The following is a 17744-nucleotide window of genomic DNA, read 5'->3' as shown; positions in this document are numbered from 1 at the left end:
AGGACACACAACTTACTAAGAAACCATTGCTAAAGTGTTGGCCTCACCCTAGAAACTATTGAAAAAGTCTAGTGTAGGGGAGCCTGGGTGGCGCAGTCGGTTAAGCGTCCGACTTCAACCAGGTCACGATCTCGCGGTCCGTGAGTTCGAGCCCCGCGTCGGGCTCTGGGCTGATGGCTCAGAGCCTGGAGCCTGTTTCCGATTCTGTGTCTCCCTCTCTCTCTGCCCCTCCCCCGTTCATGCTCTGTCTCTCTCTGTCCCAAAAATAAATAAACGTTGAAAAAAAAAAATTAAAAAAAAAAAAAAAAAAGAAAAAGTCTAGTGTTGGTTTTTTTTTTTTTTTTTTTAAGATTTCATCTTTATCAGTGAAATGTGTCTCGTACAATCTGAGAAGGATGTAGATAGTGTCAAACTGAGAGAAGAACTCTGACATCACACTTCCTAGAACCCCTCCTTTTGCAACTTCTCTCTTTGAATCCCTTTGGAACTGTCACTCGTCAGCCCAAAAGAGTCAAGGATCAAGGAAGATGCTGAACACAAGATGCCTTTTCAGTCATCTCTGTGCCGATTCACCCTGTCTGCATGAGAATTTTCGCCTTTTGTCCCTTTTGTCTGGGAAAGAACCAACTTAAACTCTTATCTGTGCTGGCTCAAATCCCCAATTTACATCAAGCAGAGGCTGAAGAATAATAATGGGACACAGCCAACGAATAATGCAAATTTTGCTATGCCTTTAACCCACGTGTGACTGGGTTGTCCCACGATGTGGCATTTGAGATGCATTTTTATGTCCATATTTCTTGCTGTAGATTTCTAGACATGGTGCAGCAGTCTGGTGTGACGGCTGATTCTAAATACTTCAGTTTCAGGATGTTTGTCCATCAATTCTCCTGCACATAATGTGTACTTAAGACAGAGCCAGAGCCTTGCAATTTGCCCAAATCAGGCTGGCTGCTGATCTCACATAGGAAAAGAATCACCCATGGAGAGCACGGTTCTTACCCTTCTCTGAGCGGCCATTTGGTTAGCTTTCCTTTGCTGACTCACTGGGGCCGGAGGACTTCTTCCTAGGAAGGGAGTCCTTCTCAGCTTTGAGTAAACAGCATTCTCTTCTTTTCTTCTTTATTTTAGGTCCTGTTTCCTCCTTTTACTTAAAAAAGTCACCTTCATGTGAAATAATCTGCTATTTTGCCAAACCGGTCTGTCAGTATAAGGAAGCCTGGGAATGCCTTAGCGGACCTATAGAGTAAGTACTCTAATATATGTACGATGGGCTGAAAGTAAAAATGCGTGTGGGAAAGGCCATAGTCACTAGCATGCAACCCTGATGTTTGGGTTTATCTTTTGTAAATAAGAGAGATGTTCTTCTTCTACGTGTACATAAACACAACAGTTTAGTGTAACCCAAACTGTGCTGTGCGGCCTCAGAGCTCCTGTGGCTTTGCCAAAGCCTCATGCTCGTGTACACACATTTCACACGGGGCCCTTCCCGTTGCTAAAGGAGCTCGAGTCACTTTTTTGTGAATGTCCTGTGATTGGCAGGAAGGCTGGCTGTTGTAAGTATCATATTGTTCCGTGGTAGAGAATATATTTTATTGCTAGTTCAATAGCATTTCACAGTTATTAAGCCAGAGTCATTGTCTCTGCAAGCTCCTGAAAGCTCAGAAACTTTGGGGCACAGGCAAAAAAACCCCATACATGCTCAAAACCTGTCAGTTATCCCCATTGTCCCACTGTGGCTGTCATACTCTGCCTGTGGTGTTTAAAATGTTTGGGGGGAAATGTTGAGAAAGTGGATTTCTAAGCATATCATGTATAGCCATTTTTTTTCATAAATAAGAATTTATCAGAAATCACATTTGTTTTGCAATGCTTGAAGATAAAAACACTTGAAAAATGGCACACCTATATTATTACAACTGCAGATTAAAGCAGGTAGATTTAAAAAAAAATGCTTGCAGCATTAGCAGATAAGGCCAATTTTCTCAAAAACTCCAAGATAAATGCCTGCCTGAAACCATGACTATGCCCAAGTAAAAGGATCCAAGCAGGAGATGGATGGATGCGATTGGGCGGGGAACACATATATTTCTCTGTAAGTAAGAGCTCCCCCAGCCTATCTAGCAGATAATGAAAATATCCCGGGTGGATGACCTTGTACAATTGGCAGGTGTTAGGTGACAACTGAGAGCTTTGCCAGGAGAAAAAGGCAGCCCCCTTGGACAAATCTACGAGCTCCTGTGAGGAGACAGTGTGGGATCTTGGCTGTTTCTGTAGGGCAAATATGACATCCCAACAGGAGCACATTGTCTTATGTGGGTCACCCCCGGTAAGAAGCACTTAGGATCTTCCACAAACACCCAACTTCCTGGAAATTTGATTAACATTTTGTTATTTTTCCTGACAGCGCTGAGCCGGTTCCTGCAAATTTTGCCCTCTTCAGCTCTTTGTGTACTTTCTGTATTGTTTTCTTTTTCTTCCTTAGATCAGAGTTTGTGAGGCCCCGAGGACCACACCGACACTGCAGTCGGTGGATGTTCAGTTAATCTTCTGCCGAAAGGAAAATGTATTCTTATTTCTCTTCAAGTGTCTGTGGCAACAACAGGGTGTGGGCAGAAACTTGTGTTTATCTAAACGAGAACAGAATATCTATGACCTCTCTTAGTGCTTTTGGCCAGCTCTTCTCTAATGATGCCACTCTATGGCTGGTTTCTAATATTTTTCTAGAAGTAATTGCAACTTTAAAGGAACATACTCTGTTCCCTGTTTAGAGGAACATGCCTGGGAGGAGATATGCCCAAATGGTAGATGGTTATCTTTAGGGGGTTAGGGTCATTTTTTTTCTTTTTTTTTAAATGTGTTTCTGTATATTCTGAATTAGTACTTACACTGAAAAAAGGCGGCGTGGGGTGGTGGTGGGTATTTTGCCAACAACCCTTTCCACAAGCTTCTCAGTGTTTTGGTGATTTTTTATGGGGTTACTTGTAAAAAGATTGTGTCTCCAAAGAGGATCTGAGTGTAAGGGCTTAGTCTGCTACCTACATTAGGGCATCACTTTGAATAAGTCAGGGTTCCTCACGTAAGATAAACCTACACTGGTAGAAATTATGGCGAGAATCTAATGGCATGACGTATGGAGAAGACTATGATACATGTAAAGTGCTCCTCAGTGGGAGGAGCAACAATAGCAATCATTTGTTTGCAAGGAATCAATGGGGCAAATGTAGACCAAAGAATCTGCAACAAGGGAATGTGCACCCTGGTGACCTGAAACACACAATATTATACTTCGGTTAGCATGGATGGAAGAACCCTTTCCAGGAGCCTTCCAATTTGTGCAAGCAGTTTAATATTCTTAGTACCAGCTTCCAGCATTGTTTTGTGAAGGGAAAGTGTGTGTGTGTGTGTGTGTGTGTGTGTGTTGATAACCAAAGTGCCCACATGTAATACACAGGGACATCAAACAACATTTAAAAGTAATCATTGGGGTGCCGGGGTGGTTCAGTTGGTTAAGCATCCAACTCTTTTATTATTATTATTACTCCTATTTTTTGAAAACTTTTTTTTAATGTTTATTTTTGGGAGAGAGAGGCAGAGTACAAGTGGAGGAGGGGCAGAGAGAGAGAGGGAGATACAGAATTCAAAGCAGACTCCAGGCTCCGAGCTGTCAGCACAAAGCCCGATGCGGGGCTAGGACCACGAACTGCGAGGTCATGACCTGAGTTGAAGTCAGACGCTTAACCGACTGAGCCACCCAGGCGCCCCTATTATTATTTTTATTATTTATTTATTTTTTGAGTTTTATTTTATTTTATTTGATTTATTTTTTAATTTACATCCAAGTTAGTTAGCATATAGTGCAATAATGATTTCAGGAGTAGATTCCAGGAATCATCCCCTATGTATAACACTCAGTGCTCATCACAAGTGTCTTCCTTAATGCATCCAACTCTTGATTTCAGTTCAGGTCATGGTCTCGTGGTTTGTGAGATCGAGTCCTGCATCTTTGGGCTCTGTGATGACAGCACGAAGCTGCTTGGGATTCTCTCTCTCTCCCTCTCTCTGCTTCTCCTCTAGTCCTGCTTTCTCTCTCTCAAAATAAGTAAACACTTAAAAAAAGGTAATCAATACATAAAACCCCACTACCTGACTGATTCAAGGGGTTTTTAAAGACTGTTTTATGTGGGGCCAGAGGTTTGGTATGCTGTCACAGAAAGGTAAAAATCACCAGAAACAGAAACCAAAAGCAAACAGAAATAACAGCCGTCTCTCACGGAACACCCAGCCAATCTGCTGGATGAAATAGCTCTCCAGTGACCCAACTGCAGTGGTGTTTCCTCGCTGTAAGGAAGAAGTGGAAGACAAGGCACGGCCGTGGTGACGATAAACTGTCTTCTGGGAACAGAGGCAGGTTGAAAAACCAGTGCGTATGTGGGAATACCTTGACCGTCCCCGAAAACACCGGACACTCCCCGGTCTTGTCGAAGATGTCCTGTCTGCACGGGCTCAGAATCATGTTCAACACAGCCCACGTGCTGGAGCGGGGTGCTCATCTCAGGTCTGGACTGTCCAGCAGGGAAGGGGTTACGCGCAAGAGTGATCAAAGATTTAAACTGTCATGTCGACAGTAAGCTGGGGGAACAGGCTATGCGGGGGCCTTAATAAATCTGCCCTTGACTTATGGCCGAACTTCATTCAGCAGAAAATTATTTCTGCAGCATATTGAGTGCCGTGCTCTGATGGAGACAGAAATAAAAGAAAGGTGGAAATGGGGAGAAGAGACTGGAAATTCAATCCACATGTGGTGGGGAGGACTCTTCAGTAAATTCTTTCTCAGATGAAATAAGAAACAGAATGTGTAAGACTTTCAGAATATGGTACATTCCTTTTACTAAAATGTCTTTGGGGAAGAACATGGGCAAGGAGTGATTCTCGGGAAAGACTGATATGGAGGGTGGGGAGGGGGAAAGAGGGAGAAAATCTTAGTGATTTAGACATGATTGTTCATTTATTTGTTAATTGAGTTAGCCAGGCTCTATTGAGTGCTTACTAGGAGTGAGATGTTGGCTATCAAGATGAGCCTCATGTCTTGAGGGGTTCATGGCGAAGGGATTAGATCCACTCTAAATTTGTCCTCTCCACCCCCAAGCTCAGTTCAGTCCAGCGCGATGGAGATGCTCTGCTGTCCAGAGGAGCAAAGTGCTGCAGAATCTTCTCTGAATAAAGTGTGAGAGCACTAGTCAGATTTTAGGTATCACAGAAGCATCAGCACATTTTCCCAATTCAACATAAAGAACACTCTTTTCAATAAATTTGAAAGGCTGATTTAAAAAAAAAAACATCTCTCTTTTTTTGATGTTTATTTTTGAGAGAGAGAGAGAGACCGAGAGAGAGAGAATGAGTGGGGGAGGGGCAGAGAGAGAGGGAGATGCAGAACCCGAAGCAGGCTCCAGGCTCTGAGCTGTCAGCACAGAGCCCGACGCGGGGCTGGAACCCACGAATGGTGAGATCATGACCTGAGCGGAAGTCAGACACTTAACCGACCAGGTGTCCCCAGACATCTCTTTCTTAGAGGATATGTGATTTAAATTTTCTTATTGCTTTTCCTTATGACATTTTAGAAAGAGAAGAAAGGCTTAAGATTGGGGGACTCGGTATTTTTCAGGCCAATCCACGAAGGCACGAAGAGTCCTTTCAATCCCAGACCAGAGATAATTTGAATTCAGGAGACAGTTTAGGAGGCAAGACTTGTCTTTCTCTATCGGTTTTGAAGCTATTGGGAAACACTCAAGGAGATAATGAAGGCTTTTCCTCTTGTAAATAATTTATTCACTGTTTGTTTGTTTGTTTTTGTCTCCCTATACTTTCATTCCCAGAGCTGTAATGAGTTTTAGGAACAGAAGGTGTCAGATATTGGCTTGTTGTTCTTGTTGAGATCTCCAAATTCATGACCCCTCTGGGCATTCTAGGCGCAGATAATACGTAATTTACAGAGATCTGCAGCTTTTGTGTTCTCTTCCCTCCAAGTTTTGGAGCTTTTTGTTCAAAGGGATGATTTGTTTCTTCGTAGTGGAACCAGCCACATTGAGTGGAGGATCTGACACCCGGTGGTATCCCGAGCCTTCGCAGAACCTTGGTAACCATGCTGCACATTTCTGTGAGCTGGGCTTGTGGGTTCTTCCTGTCTAGGGAAGGAGAGGGACCAAGGCAGAACCAGCCGGTTGTCTTCAGGAATTAAGGTGAAGGCTCAGGACATGTGCGAAAATAAAGATTTTCATCTGCTAGCGAGCATGGTGGTTGGTTGAATCAGAATAAGGATATGGTGGGCTGAAAGAGAGGAATTATGCTTATATTCCTCTCTCAACACTTCAGAGAACAAGGATACGTTTAGGCCAGGGGTTGTTCCATGGAGGACGGGACTATCACTTAAGGGCTGGGTTAACCGTCCAATGTGCAATACCCAAGGAAGGTTTGTCTCTGGTAAAGAGTGTGTAGGTCCCTGGAAGTAAAACCAATGCAAATGATCTTTTCTGACTTTCCTATCTGTATCGCTATCCCTCTCTCTATCTCCATTTCCATCCCTCATTCTCTTTTGATGAAGGAGAGTTGGACTCTGAGTGGCCTGAAGGGGCCTGGGGTTCTGGTCGACTCTCTAGATAAACCTGGATACAAACTTGGGGCTGTAGACCTGGATGAACCAACTATTGCCAAGAAGACAGACTGTCAGTAAACTTCTCTTGCTGTGTTACACAGGTAGTGATGTATTTTATTATTTGGAGGATGTCACTCATAAACTCAATTTAATATTTTTTTGTGCACGTGTTTTTTATTTTTTTTTAAACCTTACTACCTGTTTAGCTATACAAGTAGATTTCATCTTAACAGGGCATCCTGGTGAAGGATATATTACATATGGGTGCACAGAACCTTGTGCTTTGTTTGGCTACCCTGGGTCAATTATGTCGTCACTCTGTTCTTGGTTTTCCCCATTTGTACAAGAAGAGAATACACCTCGTTTACTCTTGTATAAAGACTGAGATGATCCCCCTCTTCACGTTATCCCCATCAAGACTTAAAGTTCTCTGTGAAGCTTCTATGGAAGTAATAATAATGATGATTTAACAATTTTTGTCATTATTATTTGGCCACTCTAATTTAGAACCAGGAGCAAGATTGTAGACATGTGATGGTCTCATGAAGAGTGTTAGTTATATGATCTACTTTAATTCACAGTCAATGAATAAATCCAAGTTGTCTCCCTTGGTCATCATTTATCTCTTTTTGCCCAAATCCTGCCAGGAGATGTGCCAAACTGAGTTCTTGGAGGAGTTTTCTCTCCCTGCTTAAAAGAGAACTGTTAGACAACATCTAGCCCAGGGTTCGGGGCAGCTGAAGCCCCCTCGTGCTTCCCTTTATCCTTGGCCAGCCTCTCCTTTTCTTACCTAGGCCAAATTCCTTCTCTTTCCACTTGAATTCAGAGAGTTCATGCTGGACAAAGGGGTTGGAGAACGCAGAGGGACCTTCTGACAAATGTCTCGGTGTGAAGGGTGAGCAGGAGGCGGGAGAAGCTAAAGGGAAAAAAAAGTTAGGGAAAGAATGAAAAGGAGGTGCGGGGCATCTGGAGGAGGGTTCAGTTATCAATTCCTTTGAACATTCCTGCTTCACCAGGCAACAAAGACGACTTGAAGCATGTAAAAGAAAGGAAAGCCCCGGAGCTCAACAAAGCTGGTAAATTACAAGAGAGAGAGCATCAGGGCAGTGGGTCCTCCAGGACGGAGGGTGGGTGGAAATCCCGCCCCCTGCCCCCCCCCCACCCCGGCCCCAAACCCATGGCTTGATTCCAACTCAAGAGAAAAGGACAAGAGAAGAATGTGCCTGACTACACTTTTTCCAAACCTTGTTTTTTAGCTTGCTATATCTAAGATTGAAACTTAGCCAAATAATTGCAGGGAAAATATTTGGTTAGGTTTTGAAAGACTGTTTGGAGAAACTGACTAGTTGTAAAACGGAGTATTTGGAATAACCGTCTGGGAAAGATAAACTTAAAAACTGGAAAGGTGAGCCCTGCAGACCTAAGGGAACAAAAAGGCAGAGAGGAGAGCGTGGTGTTTTGCATTTGTGAGGATGAGAGTGAAGGTGTCTATGCAGTCATTTGCCAGGTTTTGAGTTCAGAATGTTTTTCTTGATGCGGCTTCCAGGAAGGATTATGACCTTAGTCTTTTATGCAAAGTGGTGTCTTATTATAGAAGTAAAAGTAATTGCCTCCAGTTACCGCATCTGAAATCCTGAGCTGTGCTCCAGGCGTCCATCGCCCATCTAGTTAACTGTAGAAATAAAATCGGAGAGAATTTGGCCTTCAGGTTGTAGGGCTGGAAAATGCTTTGAGAGGCCTTCTGGTTGGATTACTTCTAAACCCTCCCTGACAGATGAAAATTTATCTTATTTTTAAATGTTCCCCAGAGGAACAGTGTCCACCGACTCCCTTAGTAACTCATTCCAGTTTTTAACGACCTCCACATTCAGGAAATTCCTTCTCTTGTCTTACCTAAACCTACTCTGCTACAGCTTAAGCCCATTTTCTTTTGACCTACCCCGGAAGAAATGGAGAAAAAAGAGGTCATCCTCTTGCATAAACATCCTTTCACATAATTAAAAATTCTTTGAATCTAGAAAGTTCTGTATCTCCTTTCTTGATCCCATCAAAGCTCCCCCCTTCCTTTAGCCTTCCCTGGGGGGATCTGCCTCCCAGTCTCTTCCCCACCTTTGCTGTAGCCTCAGAACCTTCCTCTGTTGCCTACAGTCTTGGCTGTGGTTGGGGAGAGAAGAAAGAATGTGGTCGTGCAGTCCTTCCCTCATTTCCTTGGGCTGCCTCTGCCAGAGCTGATGTAAGAGACTAAACAGTAGTGATAATGTCCAACTTAAACATTGTTCTTGTCCACTTGATATTTGTTTTCAAAATCAAATTTGTCTCATACATCAGGTCTGTGGACATGTGTAGGGGTACATATCTTAAGGTTTTAGAGAGGCCGAAAAGAAGTATGAGAGTACATGAATACACTATACAAAGACTTGCTCAGTAGAACACAAAGGTAGGTTCAATGGTGGCCCTTAGGTAAGCAAAAATAGACTTTCTCTCATGGACTCCTTCTATTAGGTATACGCACTTCACAAAGCATCCTTTCAGCTCTGCCCAATTTTTATTAGAAATTTTCCATGAGTCAGTTTCCGTTCCTTGTGTGGAACCACTGATCCTTTTGTGGAACCTTGTGTGGAACCTTGTTCTTGGTGATAAAACCTTAAAGCTTTAACTAGATACGACCATTGCCAGAACTTTACTCAAATGCTACCAGGGCGGGGCGAAGTCTTGCCTTGTTTTCTTGGGCATCAAAGCTGTTGACTAAACAAACTGATGTACCTTTTAGGATTTATTTTTGCTTTAAATGAGATCTAATCTGTTTGTACAGTTTCCAACACTTTTACATATGCGAGGATCAGACAATCACATAGATGACTTTATTATAACTTGCATTTCTAATTCCTAAAAAATGCTAAGAAAATCTGAAGCATTCTCAGATTTCCCTATAGTTTTCAAAACATGCTTATGAGGGTGTTAAATAGGAAACAGGTGCTTTAAAAAAAACCTATTTCTATTTTTATGACTCATGTGTTTACTCTTACTTGTGCCTTAGCAACAGATCATAGAAGAAGCCAGAGAGAGTTGCTTGTCTGTCATTATGAAGAATGAGTTCATAGCAAATCAGGGGATAGTCTGGTTTGGAGAGGGAGTCCCAGAGCCCTCTAGACTCCACATGCGGCCTCTGGGACTCCACATTTATCTGCAGAGAATAAAAAGAGACAAAATCACCATCCTCAGAGAATCTACATTTAGTTTAGTTTTATACATTTATCTCCCACAGGACCTAATACAGTTGGGGATTTTACCCTTAAAAACGTGTGTCTTATCGGGGGCCTGCCTGGGTGGCTCCGTTGTTAAGCATCAGCTCAGGTCATGATCTCATGGTTTGTGAGTTTGAGACCCATATTGGGTGAGCTCGTGCCCAGCTTGGGGTGAACGTGAGTACCACTTCAGGTGAGCCCCGCTTCTCTTTCTCTCTCTCTCTCTCTGCCTCTCATTCACTTGTGCCCTCCTTGTCTAAAAAAATGTATCCCTTATTTTGTAGCCATTAAGAGTTATTATTTATGAGAAATTTATAATAATATGGAGAATGCCTCCTGGGTTATAATGTTGAAGAAAAGAAAGATACAAAGTTATCTATGTATTCTAAGTTAAAACTAAAAACAGCAATGTAATCATCTTTTTACACACACACACACACACACACACAAATAAAGGTTACAATAAATAGGCATACAGAAAAGATGAAAAGAAAATATTAATACAAAATATTATATATACACAACAATATATATATATATATATATATATATATATATAACAAAATATAACAACAAAATATTAATGGTGCTTGTCTTTGGGTAGCAGGCTGACAGGTAATTCTTCTGCTTTGTACTTTTCTGCATTTGTCTTTTTTTTTTTTTTTGGTAGTAATCACATATTACTTTTAAAATAGAATGACACATGTTCATTAAAAAAAATATTCCCTTCAATCTCTAAAGGCTTTAAGATTTTGCAGAGTCTGTCATTAAAACGCACGTGGGATGAGTCAGTTCCTAAGCCACTGTCAGTGAAGACTTGAAAGACAAACACCTGGGGAAAAGAGGTGATGCCGAGAGGGAGGAGCATGGGAGGGAAACAAAATCAAACTTCAGCGGGAGCACACTTTTCCCACTCCCCAACAGCTACTCTCTGGACAGTCTCAATGTTTTGGGGGGCACAGGTGTTTTTTCACCTGGATATAGAAGGAAGAAATAAACATTTAATAAGTGCGTCAGGCACTGTGTATTCCATCCCATTTTATGAGCAAGGAAATTGAGCTTTGGAGGCATTTTGGAGTTGCTTAAAGAAAGTCAGAGGTGCGGTCAGGATTCAAATCCAACCCTGCCTGGCTGGACAGAGGTGATCTGCTCTCCCTGAACTTCCAGAAATGCCCCTTAGACCACAGGGGCAGAGCTTCCCAATGTTCTGGAAGGGCTTTAGGTTTGGCAAGTATGTGCCTGGAATGTTCAGAGTAGTCCTAATTTAAAAGAAATTGCATTATTTTTAAGAAAAGCCATTTAAAAAATATGTAACTAAATGTGACTATAATTTTAGTAGGTTGGTCAGAATACTTTCTTTTTTTTATTAAAAAATATTTTTTGGTAATCTTTATTTATTTTTGAGAGAGAGACAGCATGTGAGCAGGGGAAGAGCAGAGAGAGGGAGACACAGAATCCGAAGCAGGCTCCAGGCTCTGAGCCGTCAGCACAGAGCCTGACGCGGGGCTCGAACTCACAAACTGTGAGATCATGACCTGAGCTGAAGTTGGACGCTCAACCAGCTGAGCCACCCAGGTGCCCCGGTCAGAATACTTTCTATCAATTTAATCATGAATCAGAAAAGTGCTGGAGCGACATTACCAAGATGGTGGCATGAGTTATTCCTGACTTTGCTCCCCATCCCAAGAACAATTAATTCCTATTCATGAAGAAGACACTGCTGGGAGAATCCTAGAACATGGGGGTAAGGCTGAAGCACCTTACAGAGATCAAGACAGATGGCATTAGAAAGTTAAGAGGAGAGGCTTCTCATTGACCACATTGCCCCTCCCCCAGGACCACACAGCTCTACACAGAGAGGTACCCCTGAATGTTTGGTTCCTCCTCTGGGAAAAGAGAACCCAGCAGTGGAGGACAACCAACCTCCCTCAGCATTGTGGGTTGCTTTGAGGAAACCCTTGACTTGATCTCCTACTGTGGGGATTACCCTGCAATCTGCAGGGCCTGGCCACTGGGAATCTGGCTGTGGCAGAGAAGGCGGGGAGGGACTTGCAACAGCGAGCACATGGGTCTCTGCAGACTGGGTTCACGTCTGCAGTGCTCAAGTAGTAACACCACCAGTGGTTTTGGTCACCTGCAGAACCAAGCTGGCAGCTCTCACGGACCAGGGAACTTGGTGGAGTGTAGATCTGCTTGATTTGGATCCTCACACGAGGAATTTTGCCAGGCCTGAAGCCCCATTTGCTCATAGCCGGGCAAGGTGCTGAGTCACAGCCCCGTCCACTATCATGAGTGCCTTCCAGCTCCATCTGACCAGAAGGGCTGGGGACAACTGGTGGAAATTGTGTGGCCCAGCTAAAAGGTGGGCAAGCAAAGCTCATCACCTCCAGAGTAAAGTCAGTACCAAGGGTGGAGTCTTCCCACGCTAAGCACAGATAGGGGGATTAATTCATAGCCAAATTGAAGGGTAGCTCTTTCCCTCCCCAACTGGAAAGCCCGTTTGGGAAATTGAGAGTAGCCTGGAGTACCCAGGCTGGGGGCTGAAACACAGCCATGCCTACTGTGATGAGTGCTTTCTGGCCCTATCTGACAAGAAGCGCTGTGAAAATGCCCCCAAGCTGTATGACCCAGTGGTACTCAAGTTGAGAGAAGGGCAGAGATAGCTGATAGTTTGCAGAGCAAAGCCAGTGGTCCTGTTCAGCCAAGGAACTTGGGGTGTGGGTTGGCTTGAGTTAAGACAGTGAAGAGCATTAGTGATTTTAGAGCTGCTTCTCCCGTTGCACCCAGGCAAAGAATCTAATTCATAGCTTCACTCATTGTTGAACACAGTCTTTATCTTGTCTAAACAGGGAACCTAGGTAGAGCGCAGGGGAACCTGCAGAGCCCATTCAGTGGCCTGTGCGCAGTGGCACTTCAACAGAGAGCACAACCTGTGGCTTCCCCTGTCTGCAGAGCAAAACTGGTGGCCTCACCTGACTAGGGAATTTAGTGCACACTCAAGATTGATTCAGGACCTCAAACAATGAGCTGTATAGGTCTTGGGCTCCAGTCTGCTGCTCTGCTGGGGGAAGGAAACTAATTTATAGCCACATCTACTACTGAATATAATACCCAGTCCCAACCATCTAGTATGCCTGACCAGTGAATCCAGGCAACTTCAGAATGCATCCTACAGCCTCACTTGGGTAGGAAAACTCATCTAACTGCCCTCAGCCAGTGACCCCCAACCCTATCCCTATCCTTAGAGCTTGAACAGTTGCCTTGCCCCCCAAATAGACCATAACAGAAGGCCCCACTTGTCCAATGACATTACCAGAAAACACACCAAGAAACCCAAACTGGGCTGACTGGTGAAGAGCTATCTCTCCCAAAGCAAACTTGTAAAGTGTCTAAGAGTAGCTCCATTACTCAAATGAACAGATATCAACATAAAGAATCAAGGATCACAAAAAAGTCGGGTAACTATGACACCATCGAAGGAAACTAATAAAGCTCTAATAACTGACCCTAAAGAAAAGGATATCTATAAATAGTCAGACAAGGAATTCAGAATAATCCTCTTAAGAAGGTTTAGAGAACTATAGGAGAACACAGACAACTAAAAAGAATTTGAAAAACAATGCATGAACCAAATGAGATTTGACAAGAAAATAGCAACCATTAAACAAATAGAAATCCTAGAGTTAAAAAATACAGTAACTAAAGTGAGAAATTTCACAAGTAGGCTCAAACATGCAGAAGGATCAGCAACCTGAAAATTTGGACACTGAAAATTACCTAGTCAGAGGAGCAAAACAAAACAAAACAAAACATTGAAGAAAGCCTATGAATATTCTGGGACACGATGAAAAGAAATAGTATTTGCAGTATGGGAATTCCAGAAGGAGAAGAAAAAGAAAAAGAGAAAGGAACAGAAAGCATATTTAAGCAATAATGGCTGAAACATCCTAAACCTGGGGAGAGAAATGGACATGCAGATCCATGAGACCCAAAGGATCCCAAGTAGATTGAATCTGAATTGGGCTACACTGAGACACATTATAATTAAATTGTCAAAACTCAAAGACATAGAAAGAATTTTGAGAACAGCAAGAGAAAAGAGAGAAGTTACACATAAGGGAACCCCTGAAAGACAGCAGATTTTTCAACAGAAACTTTTCAGGTCAGAAGAAAATGGGATGCCATATTCAAAATATTGATAGAAAAGAACTGTCAACCAAGGCATTCTATACCCATTGAAGCTGTCCTTCAGAAACAAAGGAGGGATAAAGACTTTTCTGAACAAACAAAAGCTGAGGGAGTTTGTTACCACCAGACCTGCCTTATAAGAAATTCTAAAGGGAGTTATTTGAGTGGAAGTAAAAGAACACTAATTAACAACATAAAAACTCAAAAGGTAGCATACGTATCATTGGTAATGGTAAATATATAGTCATAGTTAGATTCTGACATATGGTAATGAGGTGCATAACTCACAAATGTAGTTTAAAAGTTAAAAAAAAAATGAACGTAGCAAAAATAAACATGAATACAATGATCTCTTACTAGTTACACAATATAAAAAACATGTACATTGTAACAGCAATAACCTGAAATGTGAGGGGGAGAAGTAAACACATGAAGTATCTGAATCCTATTCAAGTTAAGTTGTTAGTGTAATATAGAGCGTTATAACTTTAAGATAGCTTATGTTTGCCTCATGATACCCATAAGGGAAAATCTTGTAGTAATTACACGAAAGAACATGATAAAAGTTTCAAAGCATACTGATATCAAAGACACAAAACACAAAAAAGACAGCAGGGTAAGAAACAAGGAATAACAGGTCTATAGAGCAACCAGAGAACAATTAGCAAAATGGAAATAGTAAGACCTTACCTGTCAATAATTACTTTAAATGCAAATGGATTAAATTCTCCATTCAAAAGACATAGAATGGCTGAATGGATTAAAAAATAAGATCCAACAATACATTGCCTATAAGAGACTCACTTTAGCCTTAAAGACACACATAGAATGAGAGTGAATGGGTGGAAAAAGTCATTTCAAGCAAATGGTGGCAAAAGAAAAAAAAAGCAGTGTAGCTATATTTATATCAGATAAAATAGACTTTAAATTTAAAATGATAGAAAGATGATAGAGACAAAGAAGGTCCTTTTATAATAATAAAGAGGTCAATACATCAAGAAGATATGACAATTGTAAATATTTATGCATTTGAGCACCTAAATATATAAAGCAAACACTAGCAGAGCTAAAAGGAGAAACAAACAGTAATACAATAATAGTTGGAGAAATTAATACCCCTTTTTCAACAATGCATGCATAGATCACCCAGACAGAATCAATAAAAATACAGTGGATTTGAACAATGTTATAGGCCAATGTACCTAACAGGCACATCCAGAACATTCTACCCAACAACAGCAGAATACATACTCTTTTCAAGCTAACATGGAACGTTTTCTAGGATAGACCATATGTTAGGCCATAAAACAAGTCTTAGCAAATTCAAGGAGACTGAAATACCAACTAGCTTTTCTTGGCCACAACAGCATGAAACTAAACATCAATAAAAGAAAAACTGAAAAATTTATGTTCACATGGAAATTAAACAACATTCTCCTGAACAATCAGAGGGTCAAATAAAAAATTAAAGGGGAAATAAAAAAGTTTCTTAAGACAAACAAAAAATGGAAACACAATGTACCAGAACTTGTGGGATGTAGCCAAAGCAGTTCTAAGAGGGAGGTTCACAGGAATGAATACTTACTTTAAGAAGCAAGAAAGATCCCCAATACACAACCTAAATCTATACCTTAAGAAATAAACTGAGCCTAAGAAAAAGAAAAATTAATAAAAATTAGAGCAGAAATAAATAAAATGGAGAACAGAAAAAACAAGAGAAAAAATGAACCAAACTAAGAGTCAGTTCTTTGAAAACATAAACAAACTTGACAAACCCTTAGCTAGACCAATCAAGGAAAAAAGAGAAAGGACCCAAATCAACAAAATTTTAAATGAAAAAGGAGACAACTGATACCACAGACATTCAGAGCATCATTAAGATGCTTCTATGAACAACTATACAACAACAAACTGCACAATCTAGAAGAAATCAAAAAGTTCTTAGAAACATAAACTTACCACGACTGAATCAGGAATAAAGAGAAAATGTGAGCAAACCAATCGTTAGCAAGGAGATTGAACCAGAGATCAGAGTCTCCCAAAAAAGAAAAGCCCAGGACCAGATGGTCTCACTGATGAATTTTACCAAACATTTGAAAAAGAAATAACACCAATCCTTCTCCAGTACTACCAAAAAATTAAAGAGGAGGGAACCCTCCCAAACTCATTTATAAGGTCAGTATTATCCTGATACTAAAACCAGAAAAGGACACTACTACAGGCCAATATCTCTGATGAATATAGAGGAAAAAGTCTCAGTAAAATCCTAGCAAACCAAATTCAGCAGCGCATTAAAAGAGTCATTCACCTTGACCAAGTAGGATTTATCCCTGGGATGTAAGAACGGCTCAATATATACAAACCAATCATTATGATACCTCATAGTAATAGAATGAAAGAAAAGAATGATACAATTATCTATAGATATAGATACAGATATAGACTTAGATATTTCAGTCTGGTTTCAAGATTTGTGCTGAAAGTCTCTGAGTTCTTGCAATCCTAATATAGCCACAGAATCTCTAGGGCTTACTGAGTTGTGAGTTTAATCAGACTTCTAGTAAGCTTGAGAGATATTTTCCTAAGGTTTGTCTTCAAAGGACCAGAGGCCATGGAATGATCTAGCTAGTATTTTGTTCACTGTTTTCTTTATCAACTTTTAGGCCCTTAGAGGTTACTGATCACGGTATTGGAGATTCTCTTACTTACCATGTTAGAGGAGGTAGACTCAAGAAAGTTGGAGTCAGTTGGCTCTGTATCTAAGAGGTCACACAGCATTGGGTGGTTGGTAAACTAAAGCACTTACTTGGGGATCCAAGTAAAATAACTGTTTAACACACTCAACATTGGTCACTCTGGAAGCCAGGGCTCCAGAACTCCTTTCAAACCCCTGTGGAACATCTAAACCACCATACCTTCAAACACTGGCTATGAGTTAAGGAAGAAGCGAAAGCTTCCCCAGGTGAATTTTTTCTTTTTCTTTTTCTTTTTCTTTTTCTTTTTCTAAGTAAGAAAACTCAGTCAAATTTTTGCATCAATAGATGATAAAGTTCTATTGCTCAGCTTTTAATGATAGCATGGATTTTAAGTAAACATCGATGAAATACAACTTGTCAGCACAAAAATACCGCCTGTCATAGTCATTTGTGTATAAAATATGACCTGCAGGTTTGAACCATATGGTTACATGAGTTCTAATTTACGTGGCATCTTCTTAAGTCAGCAGAATGCGTCCTGGCCTGCCTGTGGGAGGTGGAGTCAGCACCTCACCCACTGAAGTGGAAAGGGCTCCCTGGGGCTTAGGCCAGTTTCAGCTGCTGCAGTGGAGGCTGGAGATTTGCAAGGCCAATGGCCCTGGCCCAGGCCCGCGAGGGCCATCGCTTGCAGTGGCACGGCTGTCCTGATAATCAGCCTACAAAGTCGGACATGCAAACTTGAAAAATATTCAACACCGCAGCTTGTGACTTAGGCGTTCCCTCTGTTCTCACTGGTGGGGGAGTGGGGGGAAGGTAACACAACCTCCTCTAGATGTGATGGGAAGAGCGGACATTTGGATGCCATTTTAAAGCAACGTTTAATGAAGTGAGAAAATGCATCTGCGGCGTTGTGCTTCGTGGCACATATATGCAAGGCCAGAAGTGCACAATGGACACATTCTG

General features: G+C 41.6%; 1 long non-coding RNA gene across 1 annotated transcript in view; it reads left to right on the top strand.

The window, feature by feature from the left end:
- The window catches only part of LOC123606580, a 72570-nt gene that overhangs the window by 16463 nt on the left and 38363 nt on the right, over nucleotides 1–17744 (top strand). The window contains exon 2 of the long non-coding RNA XR_006716354.1: nucleotides 1132–1246. This is a non-coding gene — a long non-coding RNA (uncharacterized LOC123606580). The remainder of the gene's footprint in view (nucleotides 1–1131; nucleotides 1247–17744) is intronic.

Source organism: Leopardus geoffroyi, chromosome A2 (genome assembly GCF_018350155.1).
Source record: "Leopardus geoffroyi isolate Oge1 chromosome A2, O.geoffroyi_Oge1_pat1.0, whole genome shotgun sequence".
Classification (NCBI taxonomy): domain Eukaryota; kingdom Metazoa; phylum Chordata; class Mammalia; order Carnivora; family Felidae; genus Leopardus; species Leopardus geoffroyi.
This window is presented reverse-complemented; position numbering and strand designations above follow the sequence as displayed.